We start from the raw sequence: 17284 nt of genomic DNA, 5'->3' as shown, positions 1-17284 counted from the left end.
AGAATATTTAACCTGTCTGCTCTGGTGGGGGGGAGGTTAGGCTATAACTACTCACTGATACAAAACTTCTTCCTCCTCCAATGCAGCCGGCTACTGAGTCAAATCAGTCTGGGTTTGTAGCTGTTGGCCATGCTATAATTTCTGGGTGTATTGCATTAAAGTGTACTTAAGTGGGAGCTAGATTTCCCTGGATGTAGCAGGAGATTTATCAGGGCAACAGGCAGAATGAGAGCTGCTTCCCTCCCTTTTCAGAGTCCTTCCTAAAGCTGCTTCAACCTGTGCTGCGAACTGCTTGGTGTTTTGGTATATCAGTGCCTTGCCCCTCTGCTTGTCCCTTACCAGGTGACTGTCCTCAAGTCAATAGGGTTTTGCATGTGTCTCGGCCGGTTGCCCCTCGCAGCCCGGGGGGGTACAGCGAGGTCTGGGTCCTCGCTCGCAATCGAAGCGCTCTCCGCAGTGCAAGCACCTGATGCGACTGCAATCTAGTACCTGGTGGTGTGGATGTCCCAGGTGAGCATCTCTCTCAAATATGCCAGGCTGCAGGAGGCTGAGGTCTGGTAATTTTGCAAGCTGTGCTGCCGGCTGTGTATTGCTTGGATGACTGTCCCTCTGGGGGATCTGGTACCCTGAAAATCAAGGAAGGACCGTCAGGTGCAGGAGGCGTAGTCAGATGTCTGCCCGAGATGGTGCTTGTTTGTAAAGAGATCAGGTGCAAGATCTCGCGGCAGGATTTCAGATAACAAGGGCATGAAACAATAATAGATTTTTCATCAGTCAAGAATTTGCCTTGGGTCAGTTAGCTTTTTACTAAGTGTTTTTGCTTTAATCCCAGTGTGCTTAAGACAAAATAGCTGGGAAATCTACCCCCCCCTTTTTTTCCCCCCCCATTTAATAGCTAACCTTGGAAAAGTGGCTATTCTTCTCTCAGGTTAGCAGTGCACACGGGAATAATTTTTAACCTGCTATTGCTGAGCCAAAGCGAACTCAATCCAGCCCAAACTTCCTGCGGCTTTCGAAGGGGAAATGATGAAGTGTTAAGTCACTGGAAGAGAAACAATCAGCCTTAAAAGAGGTTGTAAATGGGTCCGTTTCTTCCGTGCAATGTCCGAGCGTGATGGCAAGGGGTGGAATTTGTCAGCTGAGCTGCGGCACGTGTTTTCCTCCCTTGGGCAAGGCAAGGGAGCCCGAGTCTGGGTCTCTCTCTACCAGCTGCACAGCGAGAGCCTGGCGCAGGCAGCTGTGCTCGGCGCTGTGGGAGGAAGGGGCCCCGCGTCTTGGGTGCCTGATCAGTCTGGCATGAACGGACTCGGTCCGCTTACGGCCCCGAACGAGACCCATGATTGCACTTTCCCTCCCTCGCTGCTGGTGACCGGCTGATGCCGCGGCCGGGGAGCGGACGTGCGCGGCAGCACCGGGTCCGCTTTGCGAAGGGGCATTGGGTGCTGTTAAAAGGGACTTTCCTGAAGCCCTGTCGCGTGGGGGGAATTAAATCCCACTTCCTCGGAAGAAGGTGCTGCGTACAAGGTGTCGTGGCTTGCAAGCGTTCGGTGGGAAGTGGGTTTTAGATGATGCCCGTCCGTATTTGAATACGACGCAGGTGGTAAGCAAATAAACGCATGCAGCATCAGAACAACCGTGTCGTGTTCTGGGCTGGGAGCTTTTCCCCCTGCTGCTAGGGACATGCCTAGGTGCCAGCCAGTGTCTGTTCCCGTCCCGCGGGACCATCTGCTCCTAGAGATGCAGGTGGCAGCCGCGGGTGGGGAGCTGGCCGCCTCGCCAAGCAGCCCCGCGGTTCCTCCTTGCCGCCGTGGGCGCTGGGACCCTCGGATCTGCACGTCGTCAGCCCTGACTTCCGCGGAAGCGGCTCCGCTTGCCGTGGGCTAGCGAGTCTTTCATAACCGTAGCTACGGAGGGGGGTGGCTACCCCTCTGGGCAACCCCAAAGCCGTCTCTTGGGTAAGAGGTGGCAGCGGAGCGTTTCGGCACTCGGCTCTGGGGGTTGCGTAACTAATGCGAAACAGCTAATACTCACCATGTATCATCAAGGCAGAAATATTTGGGGGCAAAACAAGCCTGTTTTCAGGCAGCTGGTGAAAGTTGTTGCGACAGCTGGCTCCTCGTCTCGCACCCGCGGAGGGGAGGCTTGGCGTATCTGGTTCCTGTGGCTGGTTTTCTTCCCCCTCGCGTGAGAATGTATTTCTGGGGACTTGACTGGGTCTTGAAGGGTTTCAGAGCTGTGATGCGACTCAAGCGGTGGGAAATTCTGGATTCGACCTGTCTGTTTTCCTCTCCGCCGTCCAGGGCGCCAGCTTTTGAAGGCAAAGCGCAGCTGCTTTGCAAGGGGCGCCGTGCCCAGCAGTGTCCCCAATTCCTCTGCCGCTTCCTCAACCCTGATTCGTGCCAGCTGCTGCTCTCGTTTACCACGTGCTGAATCTGCGGTGGTCATGTCTGTGCGACGGCTTCTGCGTTATGATTCCCCATTGCCATCCTTGGTGCCCTTCCAGCTGTGGTCCGCTCCGGCGTGGCAGCAGCCACGTGGTGCTTGTCCTGACGCATGGGCACCTGCTGGCATCTGACAACACCCAGTGGTGGGGGTGAGAGTTGGGCAGTAACTTGGAACAGTTTTGCAACCTGAAAATGAGAGATACAAGCGGTGGGACACTATTCTGACTAATTGCATCTAGATTAGAGATACTGAGAGATCTCAGAAAGATCTGCAGCTTATAGCTGGGTGTTGATGCAGTGATTGCGGAAAGCTCCGTCTAGCTTGGGACATTTGCGTTAAATTTTTGTCTCTGAAGATGAACCCAGTGTGGAGGATGCTGCTGCTAAAGAACCAGGTAGAAATGAAAAGTACCTTTAAAGCAGCCACAAGTCTTTTTTATTAAAAACACCCTAACCAAACAAAACCCCCAAACATTAGAACTGTGCAAGGGTAGTAAGTCTGAGCGTAAAACAGATGATGAAAGTCTAACGCATGAAGGCACTGATATTTATTTACCCCTTTTTTCCAAATTTAATGGACTAGCTCATGCCACAGAGTCAGTGCAGGCTCTAGGCTCTGCTGTCCCCTCCCTCAGGAAGGCAAGTCCACGGAAACATTAAAACTGTGCCAACGCTATGGTAAAATGGTGTGGTAAGGAATTAAGTCCACCAGCAGTTTTTCAAGAGCGTGTTGAGAGGGGCCGCGTTAAGGCGAGCGCAGCGCATCTGGCGCGCCGGAGCAGCCGGCGGGGTTGGGAGAGGGAAGGACTGTTAAAGCAGGGTGTGAGGAGTGTAAACTGCAAGGGGAGCAAAAGTCCAGTGAGATAAGGAAGGTCAAAGACACTGATGGGCTTTAAGATGAAGCTTTTCAGCAATGACCTAAAGAAGCAGACTTCAGCAGTGACTGCAGGTAGGTGTCCCCGTAGTCAGGAGATCCTGGTGTAGCTTCAGCTGAAGGAGCAGCACAGCAGGGAGTTAACAGTGCTGCTCTGATGCGTTTCCACCGTCGTTTTATGTATTTGCTGAAGCAGTCGCACCTCTAACACCAGTGTTCACCACAGATAAGAAAACCATATCAAGGTAAACCTCACACGTGGAAGTGACTTTGGGCTATTAATAGGTGGAAACGGGGTGTAAAAGTGGTAAAACAATATGTGGAGTATTTATCTACGGAGCTAAAAGCAGTTTCCTTGTTTCCAGGAATACAGGTTGTCTGCCAAGGACGTTGGGACCCACTGACGCTGGCGAGCGGCTTTCCTGTCTTAAACTAAAGTCCTGTGAGCGTGTGTTCGCAGTTTCCAGAAATCTCTGGAGAAAATCGGAGGTGAAAGTACTGCCTGTGTATTGAATGAGGTGAGTTGGGTAAAGAACACCCTTTAAAACCAAGGAAGTCTCTCTATTCCTCTCTCTTCTGAAAAGCTGTGTATTTTTGTATGGATTCTGCATACCAGAAGCCTGCGCTTTCCTTTGCTCCGGGCCTTCCCATCCTGCCCGGTTCAAGTCGGGTGCCCAGCTCGCGTGGGTGCTATTGCAGTTTCTCAACGCAGGGCTGCAACCCTCGACGCCTTCTGCTGCGTTATCGGTGCTCCCCCTCCCGCCGCCGCCTCTTTCCGTCCCGCCGCTTGGGCAAGAAGCAGCGCCTCCCGCGATGGGCGAGGCGATCCTCGGTGGGGAGGTGGGACCGTTCCCTCGCCTGCCGGGCCGGCTGGCATCCTGTGCCGTCCGTCGCCCTCCGCCAGGTGAGGGAAACATCTTCGGGAGCTGCGTGTTGCTCCAGGCCTCTGCAGGCTTCGCTGCTCCAACCTGCTGTAGAGACGCGGATAGTGCTGACATGGAGGGATCCTTATAAATAAACACTTGCGGCTCCGTAAATACGGCTGTTAAGCAGCGGTAGATAAGATAGGGGCATGGTCTATATTTAGACTTGCTTAGTTTCGCAGAATATGCGGTGGCCTTGACCAGAGCTGGGAGCACTAGCTCACCTTTGCGTTCGAGTAGCGTGTCCCCGTGGGCAGAGCGCCGGCCCCAACCTGCGGAGCTCTAATGCCGTGCGCTGGGAAACGTTGTCTAGGGCACCCTTGGCTTTCCTCAATCCCCGTCTTCCCAAGGCACTCGAGCACCGGCTCTTCTCCAGTAACACTGGTGGACAGGGAACTGGTTTTCTTCAGCCTGGTTCTATCTTCTCCAGGTAAAGGGAGGTTTTATTTTTGAAGTCGTTTATGGTTTGATAGCCTGGCTTCCTGTGTGCGTGTGGAGTTTGTGATGGCTAGTTCATGATGCTGAGCTTAAATCTTCTCCGTGGGGGGAGAGAGCCCTTCTCAACACGGTCCTGGCACCTCGCTTTCCCCTGGCCTTTTGGCCTGCAGGGAGTTCTCCTACCTGTCTCTGTGCTAAAAGCAGCCTGGGAACTGGAGTTTCGAGTTGCGATCTCACCGGCGCGCTCGAAGGTGTTTTCTGAGCGCATCTGCGCTTCGTGCTCAGACGTTCGAGTAATCCTGTGGTCTGCTCGGTGTCAGACAGAGGAGAAACCAGTTTGTTCTCGGTTCTGCTGCTGCTGCTCTGTTTGGTGGCCTCTGCACCTCTTGCCTCCCACGCTGTCCTTCCTTGTTGACACTGCACCTTGCTGGGAGAAGGTGCAAGAACTAGCGTGGTTGGGCTACAGTCCTGGGCTGCTCGATGCTATTAATATAAACCATTTGCTATAGTAGGGTGGGAGACCCTTCATCTATCACAGAAGAAGGAGCCGGGCACATGCACAGGGCTACTGCACTGCAAGAGGCGCTTCCCTCAGTTTGCTCTGCCTTGCATGGATGACAGAATTTCAAAACAGTGAAGTATGTTGTGATTAGTAACAAAACCTCGGGTGCCCGTGACCTTGCTTGCGTGATCTTTGCTACAGAAACGTAGCAGAGACGAGGCTAGGCTGGATCAGAGGCAGGGCATCAAGTCCCTAGATGCACGGGTAATGCAAAGTACACGTGTAGACCTACTCGTAGGAGTGCTGGCGTGTAACTGCTGGCCGGTCGGGGATGGAGCGCTTAGCAAGCTTCTGCTCTGCTCTCAAACACCACATTTGCAAGCACGGAGAGTGTCGTTTCTCCCCTTTGCTGCAGCCCCAGCGTACCTGGTCAGAGCAGTTTCTGCTCCATGGAGAGCTCAAGTGAAAAGGGCTGATCTGGGGGAATGGGATTGCTACAGCCCTTCTCCGGGGAAGGAAAAAAAAAAAAAGCAGAAATACCTGCAGATTTCCTAGTACAGGGGGGGCAGTTTTAACACTGCTCACCCACTCACTTCCTTGAGCAGCAGCAAAATTGCTGGAGAAGGAGCTGCCTGTCGAGGGCAGGGCATGACTCTGCCTTGCTGTCACGTGCTACAGCACTGCTTAGCTCTGGATTTACCCGTCGGCTCGTCCAGACAGGCACAAGAAGTACAGACCTAGGAGCCAGCGCCTCTTAGTCACGCTCCCTGGGCACCAGGTAAGTAGCCTTCCCTGTCTGGGAGAACGGTTGGACTGGATTGAGAGGACCGAGGACACCGCAGAGCTCAGCTTGTGATCTGATCCCTTGTCTGATCCCTTCCTTAGGGTTCCTGGTATACAGCAATGGGCTTTAATTCGGACAAAAACTTCATTTCGGGGAAAGTACTTATTAATGACAAGGTTTAGTGGTAGCTCTGCTTTTTTTTCCATCTCCTAGGTGAGAGATGACACAGGGATGTCTTCTTGGTTTTGTCTGACTTCCATTTTGCTTCTTGCACTGTTTCTCCTCCCGATTTGGTGCCGTGGTGGGTTTGTTTTAACGTGTGGCTGCTGAATTTCTGGTTGTCCATAGCTGTCCTTTAAGCAGTTGGTAGAGATCTCCAGCTGAATGCAGTTGCCCCTGCTCTTGGAGAAATCACTACTCTGTTCATGGCTCTCAAGGAAAACAAGGTTTGTAGGAAATGCTTGGGCTGGAGAGGGGTATGGGTAGGTAGGGTGGACTTCCACACAGAAGAAAAGTGGGATAATCTGAAGGCAAAGAGCTTGTAAGCAATGAGGAGAGATTGCTAGGACAAGCTGAGCTTCAGGAGCTTGTACCCAAGGCAGAGACGCTTTCTGAGCACCTCCAGGAGCTTGAGGCTGGTCCCCTGGTCGCTTGGCAGCTCCTGCTGTGTCCCACTCCTGGCTGTGGGATGGACTTGGAGACTATGTGATTCAGTGTTTGGCTCCCTTAAATCTAAAATAGCCTGCTGTGATGCACCAGTCTTCCCTTTCAGTGCAGGCAGGTCTAGGGATACATTGATTTCAGGTCCCATCTTACCCAAAAGCTGTCAGCTCCCATGGTTGTGTTGTGACTTCTCGCCTGAATGCACTGGTGAGACTTTCAATCCTGTTATGCTGCATTGAGGGAAGCTGTGTTTTGGGAGCTGAAATCTTTCCTCTTCTGCAGTAAGACCTCTTTTTTTTAATGCCACCTATTGTCTGCTGTAGTGACAAATTCCTGGGAACTGCACTTGGTGGGGAGGCTGGATCCCCTTTTAAACCGGGGGGGAAGCCTGCGGGGTTTATCTGCGTCTTGTAACGAGGGCTGGTCAAGGCTTGTGTTTCCCCAGTGTTGACTTGGGGTGATGAAGGCATCACAAATTAATCCTCCTGTCACTCGCTGCTTCTCCAAATGTGGCTTTCTCCACGTCTGTCTTTCCTCACCCCAATAGACGAAATGTCTTAATTATTTAGGAAATGCAGCTGGATAGAAAATCTGTAAGCAGAGCAGGTCGACGAGCCTTGGTGGATGCGAACAGCTTTAAGTTGTGTTTTCTTTTAAGAGAGGGCTCTGCTTGCCACCAAGTAGATTCATGAGTGTAGATGGGAACTTTAGGCCTCCTGCAGCAGGCATCTAACACCATCTGCTTCCAGCCCAAATGGACCACAGTTGCCAGGTCTCTGCCTGCTTCTGGGAATTGCTTTAGATCTTGTCTTTTATCTCCTGGAATCTCAGTGAATTAGTTTATTATTTCAAAGGCCACTGGAGCGGATCGGCAGCCTCAGAAGGGCCCTATCTCTTTCCAACATACGTTACCGCTTTGTAAGTCCGGTGCCCGATATTGGAGACCTTGAATTCTGGACTCCTTCTGCAGAGCTCTGGGTTGGCGCCTTGCAAGGTGAAGATGTTTTTTATATATCCTGCTATTGATTTCTAGAAGAAACCTCACCTGAGGGGCTTGCCTGGCTTAATGCACACGAGCAAATCCCAGGCTCTGAAAGTCTGAGGTATGGCTGTGCCGTAATATCTCACCTGGTTTTGCTGGTTCTAGCTGCGGCTGTATCCACTGGTATTAAAAGGGAATTTGTGCGGCTCTCCCAGCCCTCCCATCCTCTCCTGGTCAGTATGAAAGGAGCCAGGAGCTCTTCCTGCTGGAGAGCTGGACGTACAGCTCCTGGCGCCTGCTCCAGGTCAAGGGGATGAAGGACTCAAACTCTCTTCTTTGGAATTGTTGAGATGGAAACACAGCTGATTCCCAAATCTCGGTCATGGCTTCAGGGGGTCATTATTTCTATGTTGATTTTTGGTAGTATTCCACAGTCTATATCGGCTGAAGTGGTTTGCCTCCATCTCTAGTAAAACCAATGTTGGTTTGATATAATATTTTTTTTCGATATTAAAGTTGCTGGGGAGTCCCTGGGGAGTTGGGTGTTTTTAGTGTGAATTTTATCTCTCTGGAGAGTGCTAGAACAATTTGTATTCTTAGCAAGAACCTGTTTGCATCTATTTCGAAATAAGGGAGAAATTTCTGAGGAGTGTGGTATTTGCCACATGCAGGGACAGCTCCTTTCTGTTGGTGTCTCCTGATTTTTTTTTTTTTTTTTTTTGGAATACAAGAGAGGATTCCTCATCCGCTCTTCTTGTGGGATTAGTGATGAGGAAACCAAGGTACGGGTGAAGGACGGGCAATTTGGAGCGAGAGGCATGGATGATTGAAATCTAGGAAGGCTTTTCGGTGATGCTAAGCATCACGGGGAAGCATCTCCAGAAATAATTACCCTTATGGATTTGTGAAACTGTTGGAGCAAAACATTCCCTTTGACCTGTCCTTGCTGTGCCCTGCAATTAGCTGCATGCAAATGTGGCGGTGTTACTTGCTGCCTCCACCATTGCGCCTCGTAACAGTGATATCGGTATGGAAATCATGTTGACTAAGCTAGAGGCAGAGTTTCCAGTGGAAAAACTAGCTTGGAGAAATTGCTCTTCTAGATAAGAAATGGAAACGTGAAAAGTAGCCTGTAACAGCTATTTCCTCCTATCTGTAATTAAAATTGCCTTTCCTGCCCCTTTTGGCTTGTGGAGACACTCGCCACTGCGAATTTGTGAATGGGTTAGGGTTACAGCACCTTAATGCCAAATCCTGCGCAGTGCAGCTGGTGTGGATTTAACTTAGGAGCCTGTTCCGTGGTTAAACGCTTTGCTCTTGGCCAGCTCTGTGACCCTGCTGGATTCCCGTCCGGGAGCTCGAGGAAAAGGGAACCGCGGGGCACATCTGAGCGGATCCAGCCCAGCAGGACCCCTCCAGGAGCTTGCAGCACCCACCGTGTTTCTTTAATAACCCGGACCCCGCACGTGGAGTTTGTCTTTAAATCTCGGTAAAACCGTAGCGGGTGGAATAGGCACCAGCTGCCCCGGCCGTGGTGCTGTACAGAGAGCGACGGTGCCGGTAAACACGTGTTTGCATTCGCTGCATCTGTCTGAAAAAGCCAACAAATCCGCAGCTTCCCACTGCTTGGCAGCGGGCGATCCTGCAGCGTTCCCAGCCCGGGGCTGGAGCTCATCATGCACCGCCTTCGGTAGCTCCAGTCTCGATCGATTTTTCTCTGCTTTGATTTTTAATAGTAGCCCCCAGCTAGTTTTCCGTAGCCGTTGAGGTCCTTGGGACAGTCAGACAGGACTTCCTGTAGTCAAGCAATCCGTCTGAGCATGACTTCTGCCTTTCCCCTCTTCCCCAGCCTGCGGTAAGTCATAAAAGATGCTGGAAAATCTGAGCGGGCTGACGCTTGTCTGCACTTTGTCCCTCTCTTTCCCCGAGCTAACGAATACTTCGGGCAGGGAAGATGCTGGCTCTTGCTTTTCACGTGGCTCTTAAATAGCTGGTCGGTCTTTAGCAGCTTCTCCCGGAGAAGCAAGCGAGGAGCCCTTGCAGCCTGCTGTCCGTAGGGAGATCTGCTGTTGCTGGGAGCTCGGGATGCCTCTCGGAGGCCGCTGAGATGTGCCCAGGGCACAGCTGGGAACAGGCTCTTCCATCGAATCTGGGCAGAGCAGCTTGCGGGCTGTTTCGGTGAGTCAGAAGGGAAGTTGGACGGGGCTGAATCCTTCCTGTGAACTGGCGCTTGAGCACCTACTTTCCTGCTAACTTCTCAGCTGAGATATCCTGTGTGCGACTTCTTCCAGCATCCACTTCTGCCCCGAAGTCACAAACATGCAAAAATCGGACTTCCACGCTGGTGTCAGACTGGCTGTGACATTATTAGCATCGGGAGCTTTGAGCCGAAATAGGAAGGAGTTTCTAGTAGCAGCTTGTCTGACGTGCAGGTGTTAACATGCCATGTACGTTCACTTTTTCTGGACCAATTTTGACGTGTGTTTGGAGACAAACATGCACAGACCAAGCGGCTTGACTGCAGCTGGAGCAGCTACGGCAGCGGTGACCCTCGGCTCCCTGCGTGCGCTGGAGCGCGCTGGGGCGGTGGGTGTGCAAGAGCTCTGCTAGGTCTGGAGGAAGGTCTGTGTGCGCGCGGTGTTGCTGAGGCGGCATGGTGGTACGGATGCGAGTTTGGAAAACTGTGTCCTTCAGGTTTTTCCCCTAGTCGGACAGGAAGAAGTTTCTGTTCTGGTTTGGATGTAACGTAACTGGGTTTTGGTCTTAATCAAAGAACCATGTTTTCAGTGGTGCAGATGGGGAGTTGTGTCAAAGCTGGAAACTCCCTGTTGCTGTAAATAAAGAGATCACACAAGCTGGTTTTGAGATAATCCAGTTTAACATCTTACAGCTGCCTCTTTTCCTATCTTAAAAAAAAAAAGAAATCATAAACATGTGCAACAGCTTATGAGTGAAGGGAAACCAATACAGCTTTCATTGTGCAGATCCAATATTTCTTCTTGTCTTACTCAAGCCTTTTGGCCTGCAAGGCATGGGTTGCACGACCGCTGTCGCTTCTCGTTCATGACTAACATCCTCCCGCGGTACGGCTCAGGAAATGAGACGGTCCGCTGCAGCTAGCGCGACGGTGGGCATGGTGGGCTCCCCATTCCAGTCAATGCTTAGCTATTTTTCGAGGTTGCACGTGATCCTTGCAAGGAGGAGAAGCAGCAACCCTTGCAAAGCATGTGCGCGCAAAGTCAGCGTCGTCTTGCAAAACGTGCAGCCCTGGGGTGGTCTCGTGGGGAGGCAACAGTCAGTGATGGTGTTGCTTCCTGCCCAAAACACGGGGGACATGGGGCAAACGCTGTCGCAACTGAAACGCGACTTGTTTTAAGTGCCAGCTTCTAGTGGGCTTGGGCTGAAAGGTGAAGACTGTGTTGGTGCAACAGGGAGGATAACCGGATCCGCGGAGCCCAAGCGCCCTGGCTAGTCTCGTCTGACACGTGGGACCCTTCTGGGTGCACGGTCCCTCCTGGGTCTGCAATGGGTTTTGTGACAGCTGGGAGCTCAGAAGGTGGCTGGCTTGTTTTCCTTGCAATTTCCCGCTCCCTGCTCTCCTGTTCCTGGGGTGAGTTGCCCTAGCGCTGGTATGTTTGATCTGCTCTGCTGCTTGCTTTATAGGTTGGCAAGCTTTCGCCCTTCCCTCCTCCTCTCCTTATTTTCCTGTTTTTCTTATCTGCAGCTGCTAGGTCTGATGCAAATCACAGCTCTCCCATACCCTAGAGTCAGATGATTCTTCCATTTGGACAAAGAGCTCCGTTTCTTCGGATGGGGCAGACAACCCAAATGGTTAGGAAAAGGGCAGGGAGGTTTTGGACAAGGCTGGGAGAGCTGTCTCCTTTCCTGTTCCACCTGATCGCTCACAGTAGTCATCTCCTGCCGTTTCCCACAATAGGGGAAATGGGAATTGTTTACCCCATTCCTGGAAACCAGTCTCAGTCCGGGCAGACGGAGCCTGACCCAGGAGTGCCGGGAAGGCCCTGCCATGCGCTAATGCGGGAGGAATGCCAGCTGCCTCACCTTGCTCCGAAACCTGGCTGGGGACCCTGCTGCCGCCAGACGCCGGCTCTGGGGATGCCAGTGCTGCTCTGACCTGCAAAGGGACAAGAGCAATTGCTGTCCCCGTAGCAGCTCCCGCTGGAGCTGGTGGGATTGGGAACTTCCGGACTGTGGGAATGTTTCTGATCCGATTGGCACAAAGAGCCAAAACTGCCCGGAAAGCTAAAATTGCAGAGGATGCAGTTCACAGCATAGCTGATATTTGTGTCCACCATAAAAATAACAGTACAAAGCTTTTAGAGTTGCTTTGCATGATGTCAGGTACTGACTCATTACTTCTCGTTCTCATGGACTACTTTTTCCCCCCCGCAAAAAGCATCACTTTTCTGAAACTGTTTTGTATCTAAAGGCTTTTTTTGACTTTTTTTTTTTAACTCTAGAACTCTTTGGACTCTGAATCTTTAAATGGATCAGTGTCACAGCTACTAAATGTTAAAGCGCAACAGCTCCTTTGCTCCAAAGTGACATTGCAAGCGATCTAGGGTCGTGCTTGTTCATGAGGGTCTTTATTAGCCGGCTCTTCCCCTCGGTCAGGGGGATTACGAGCTGGTTTAATCATACAGCCGGATGAATCTAGGGATGGGATTTCAGACAAGAGGGAGAAGCCCCAGATCTGGAGAGCACGAGGCTCCCAGCAATCAGCAGAGCTGTATTGAATAGGCTGTTTAGGAAGCCCGGACGCCTGTTGATCGGAGCCCATCGCGGCCCCTTCTGGCCTCTGACTCAGTGCCAGGGGACGCTCCACCCTTCCTATTGCACGTTTCTTTCCACCTTCTTTGCAATGATGCTCTCAAAACCTTTAGCAGTCTTGAAGCTTGTTGCATTTCAGGCTGGTTCCTGCCTCGTGCCATCTCCACCGCGTTTGCTCCTCGGGGCAGGGACGGCTTCGGTGCTGTGCCGGGGTCTGTGGGCGCTCCTGCAACGTGGTAATTGAGGGTTCCTCTCTGTTATTACTCTTATCAGCAGCCGGTGGCCTCTGCCACAGATGGGGTGTGCCAGGCTTGCTCATCCTGGTTGGCAGACGGTCTCGAGACCTGGCGCAGACCCGCAGACGCTTGCGTCAAGGCGGTCCAAAGAGGATGCACCTTTAGGAGAGGCTCATCAGCTGGGAACGAGGGCAAAGCCGAAGGGGAGCTGGCTCCAAGCAATTCCTTCTCCAGCTTCCCCCCTGCCTGCCAAGGTGACACCAGCAGATTGTGTTGTAAGGCCACAGTGCAGGGAAGAAGCTAAAGGGGAAGCTCCACCAGCCTCTGGCATGCGGCTGTGGGACAAGTTGCTTTAATTTCCTTGATGAAGGAGAGTCTGAGAAAGGACATGCTGCTCACCTAAAAATTGCGTGTTAAGGCAAGCCAGCTGCCACTAATGTGGTGCTCATGGGGTCTTCCTTGGCTCCCAGATCCAGATGGGCTTCTGCAATGAGTGCCCTGTTCGGTTTTTGTGGCTTAAATGACAAAGCGTCTTGTCAGCGAGGAGTCAGGTTGGAGATATTTTTGACGCTGTGCCCAAGCCGTAATGTGGAAATCTGTTTACTTCATTCCTTCCATTTGGGGGAACGGTGCTTAGAAATGTTTTCTTCTTTTACCTTCGCATGTAAGGATTTGTTGCCTAATTGACGTGTGAGATCTCATAAAGATACTTAGCTAATGTGGTAAAAGAGCTTGTAGATGGCCAGGTGTTTTTCTTCTGCCTCTCCATGCTAGTAAAGCTGTTGCCAGAGGTTGCATGGAGATGCTCATCTCTGGCTGCCTCTTGTCCCTCCCGTACACCTGCTTTCTTGGCCTCTCTCACGTGCTGTGAACAGGCTTCTCCTGCGCTTCCCATCCGGGACGTTCACAATTGACATATCCAACTGCTATGGTTCGTGCTTGGACTCCAAACCCAACCACTGGCTGCAGCGGGTGCAAGGTGAGGCAAGAGAAGACACGTCCAAGATCTTAGATCTGCCCAGCGCATGTGTTTGTTCGAGGACTTGTCATTATATCTTTGGATTAGCGAGGCTGGACGTGTTTTGCAGCCTACCTAGAGGGTTGCGCGCTTTGCAGCTTCTGCACGTCTGCAAGGTCTCCTGGTGCCACTCTGTGGGTTGGAATTTCTCCCCAGAACCCTGGGAGAGTGATATTCCTTCACAAAAAAAAGTCAAGAAGGGCGATGCTCGGGGTGGTATCGCTGTGTTGATGACCCTTGATCTGTGGGCAAGTCAGAGCAGGGAGACCCCAGTATTTGGAGACCATCCTGTATCTCTCTTTGCCCTCTGGTTTCCCTGTTCACCAGATTAAAGGGTTCTGGACAAGGCGGTGAAGAGGGCAGACTTGGTGGTGCCTTGTCGGTGCTTTTCTTCTAGCTTTGCCACCAAGGATGTGGCTGTTCAGACGTCTGCTCCTAACTACGTTAGTGGGAAGTGCTGGGGCAGCTGTAATTGGGTTCAGTGTCGCCTTGGGCTTGTTCCGCTCTAAAATCGCATGAAGAGTTTAGAGCAAGCTTGGAAAGTGCCTGATTCCTCACAGGTAATGAGATCGGCACCTTGCTCCTTACGGGGGGATTTTAGGGGTCTCTGACCTTCCTGAAACTAATATTTATAGCTCCTTCGGTTGTCGCGCAGCTGCAGTGTGGGACCCTCCTCTGAATGTCTCATTGCAGTGACATAAATTTGCAGCCTGGTAGCGTCTGGCCTCCTTGGGGTAAGAAGTGTCACGCTTGCGTGTTGCCTGGCATGGGGGCATCAGTAGATGCTCCGGGAGGGTTTTACATTAATCAAGTTAATGGCAGAAACAGTGGCACGAGCCAACTTGCATCGGGTAATAAATAGCTGCCAGTCTCGACACTGCCCTTGCTCAGCTCTCAGAAGGTCCCAGTCGCTCTGGGTCTTGCAGAAAGCTGGAAAAATGCGTTTCCAACCTAGAAATGGAGGCGAGTGGTGTTAAGAGGAGTCCAGCCGGGGGAACTTCACCTGCTGCATCTCTCTACGTGCGACGTGTAGAGCTGCCTTCCACGCGCGGGCTGGCGCTGGGCTCCTGGTGTGCGTGTGGAAGCAATGCTTTGCCTTCCCAAGAAGCTGTCAATCAGCTGTCTAATAAATCTCCTAGCAAGTAGCTGAATAACAGGGCTCCCTGGAGCTACAGAGGGAAACGATTTAATTGCCTTTTTTTTTTTTCCTAAATAGAGAAAGGGGTTGCTCGCATGCCACGACTCGATGTTATGAATAGCCCGATTTGTGCTGGGAAAAGGCTCTTGAAATGCAAGTGCATTGCCAGAGGCTCTGAAGAGGCCGCGTGGAGCGTCGTTGTGTTTTCACATGTCAGCAGTGGTGTTAACTGAGCGCGCGAGCCAGGAAAATAGGGAAAACCTCCATGTGAGAGCGGCTCTCTCCAAGACTCGGCCGAGTCATCGGTAGCGAGTCAGAGCAGCGTCAGGGGTGAGGATTTACTCTGACTTCAGCAACCAGCCTCTTCCTTCCAGGCCGTGTGGGTGAAGCTTTGTTTGGTTTGGCAGATAAATTCACCCCAAAAATGCCTTTTGATGGGGCAACAAAGATGCTGAGAACTTGACAAATACTTTCACAATATGTAACAGTTTATTTTCTGCACCCTGAAAACATTTAACAATGTTAGCCTTTGGCGTTGGAGACTCAGCCCTGCTTTTAACTAATGAAATGTCTCCTTTTGTTTTCTGGGAAGCTGTCAGCCCTTTGCTTTGACCCCCTTTGATCCCCTGAGCTTAGTTTCTCTGCCAAATTTCAGTCTGGCAAAGCCTGAACCCCTTGGGAGCAGTTGAAGTGCAAACTCCCGTTCTTGCGGGCTTCCAAGGCTTCTCTGGACAAAGCCATGGTCTTGCTTCTAGGTGTAACTAAACCTCTGCAGGGCATGATGTGATGAATCTGACCCCACCGTGCACGTCCAGAAACCCCTAGTTCTGCCCCATATCCCGCCTCCCTGCTGACTTATCCTTCCAGGTGTTGCAGGCTCCTGTTTTCCCGCAGTTCAAGGCTGCTGTCCGTAGCAAGCTGAGTCTTGCTTGCATGCACAGCTCGAAACAAGTGCTCTACAGGCTTCCCTTACGCTGGGAGTTAGCGTTAAAAGGTATTTCTGGCTCCGCGTATCAGGAAACCTGGCTCCGTTTTTGTCGAAGCTGCTGTGTGTCAGCCCTAGCTCTGGCTGGTGCTTCGGGACCGCGATGCTGGGAAGGAAACGCGCCGCCGTGCAGCTGCTGAGTAAGAGTGAGTAAGGCTTTTAGCGGGAGCTGAAAGCTCCTCTGAAGCCTTTTCCCCTCTGCCAAGTCTCGGAGAGCCGCGCGTGCGAGTTTTGCAACTCTGCAAGTCAGCAAGAGAAAAAGGAAAGTGATAAAGAGTGAGAAAAGTACTTCAATGAGATGCTTCCTACGAGAATGAGTGGTTACCGAGGGTAGTCGGAGAGGAATACAGGCTTAAAAGCGAACAACCATCCTTGGGGCTCAGTGCGGAGGAGGAGGAGGAAGAGCAGACGCTGTTTCTGATCCCCTGGGTGAGCAGCTAACTTTCCATGTCCTCGTTTGTCTTTCCGTAGCCCGGGTGTCCCTGCTGCATCCCGTGCTGGAGGTCCCCGCGCTCGCGCGGCCACCCCCGGCTTGCCGGGCTGCGGTTTCAGCGACTGTTGCACCGCTCTTCAGGGCGACTCGCTGGGCTTCCTGCGAGCTGGGCTGTACCTGGGGAACGAGTCTCCTCCGGAGGCTGCTTTCCCCTTCGTGCAGAGGTTGAGCCTCTAACAGCTGCATGTTTTAGCTTCCCAGCTAAATCCTCTTGCTCTTTTTCTTTTGACTGCAGCTTTTTTTTTAGTTAATCAGAAAGCCGTTTCCTACTTGTTTCCATGCTTGGTGTTAATGACCCTCCCAGTTGCGGTGATGGAGGCCCCGCGTGTGCAACAACTGAGCGCTTTGCACGCAGGCGAGCGGCCGGCTGTCTAACTGCCCTGACATGCTGCTGTCGAGGGGGAGGCATCGTGCAACCTCGGGCTGAGTCTTTCTGGCGTGCCTGGCCAGCAGCAGCGAGCCCCTTTTCTGGATAAGACAGGGAGGGATAGACACGGGACCGGCTTTAGTCTCAGCTTGCTGCATCCGTCTGGCTTCCCAGGCCATCTCTGCCCCGGTACGTGGGCTCCCGCTTCTCCACCTGCAAGCGGCTCTATCGCAACCCTGGCTGTAGCAGCTGCTCGGAGGAAGATCGGAGCACAGCTACCAGCTGCAACTCTTTGCAGAGCAAACAGAGCCGGTTTACTTGTACCAAACCGTTCTTCCCCCTCAGGGTCTCGTTCGGGCTGGGCAGGTGAGACTTTCCCATGTGCCCCATCCTTGGCCGAAGCGGCTTCTGCATCGCTGCCTCGTCTGGCCGCGTCCCAGCGGAGGGCTCCGACTGTTAATTACAATTTCACGGCGGTCCCTGCCAGTGTGTTGCGGCTGTCCTAGCTTTGCTACAGTGATAGATGATCCGTCCTGCCTTGGATCGAGTTGAAACTTGAAACTTGAAATTTCCTGACCGCTTTGCGGGTTTGCTACGTTGGGAATAAGCTGATGCGAAACCTTGGATGGAGCGAAGCGTGGCTGCA

The 17284-nt window shown here is 52.2% G+C and overlaps 1 protein-coding gene across 4 annotated transcripts in view; it reads left to right on the top strand.

The window, feature by feature from the left end:
* Positions 1-17284, top strand: part of VDR (vitamin D receptor) — a 42063-nt gene that overhangs the window by 4963 nt on the left and 19816 nt on the right. For 2 of the 4 annotated variants that reach the window (XM_026055578.1, XM_026055579.1), the window contains exon 3: positions 3684-3836. The gene's annotated coding sequence lies outside the window, so the exon portion shown is untranslated. Of the gene's footprint in view, positions 1-453; positions 511-3683; positions 3837-15972; positions 16208-17284 lie in introns of those variants that run through there. The other 2 variants (XM_026055581.1, XM_026055580.1) reach the window with 2 other exon arrangements.

The sequence above is a fragment of the Apteryx rowi genome, unplaced genomic scaffold (genome assembly GCF_003343035.1).
Source record: "Apteryx rowi isolate R43461 unplaced genomic scaffold, aptRow1 scaffold_1239, whole genome shotgun sequence".
NCBI classification, from domain to species: domain Eukaryota; kingdom Metazoa; phylum Chordata; class Aves; order Apterygiformes; family Apterygidae; genus Apteryx; species Apteryx rowi.
This window is presented reverse-complemented; position numbering and strand designations above follow the sequence as displayed.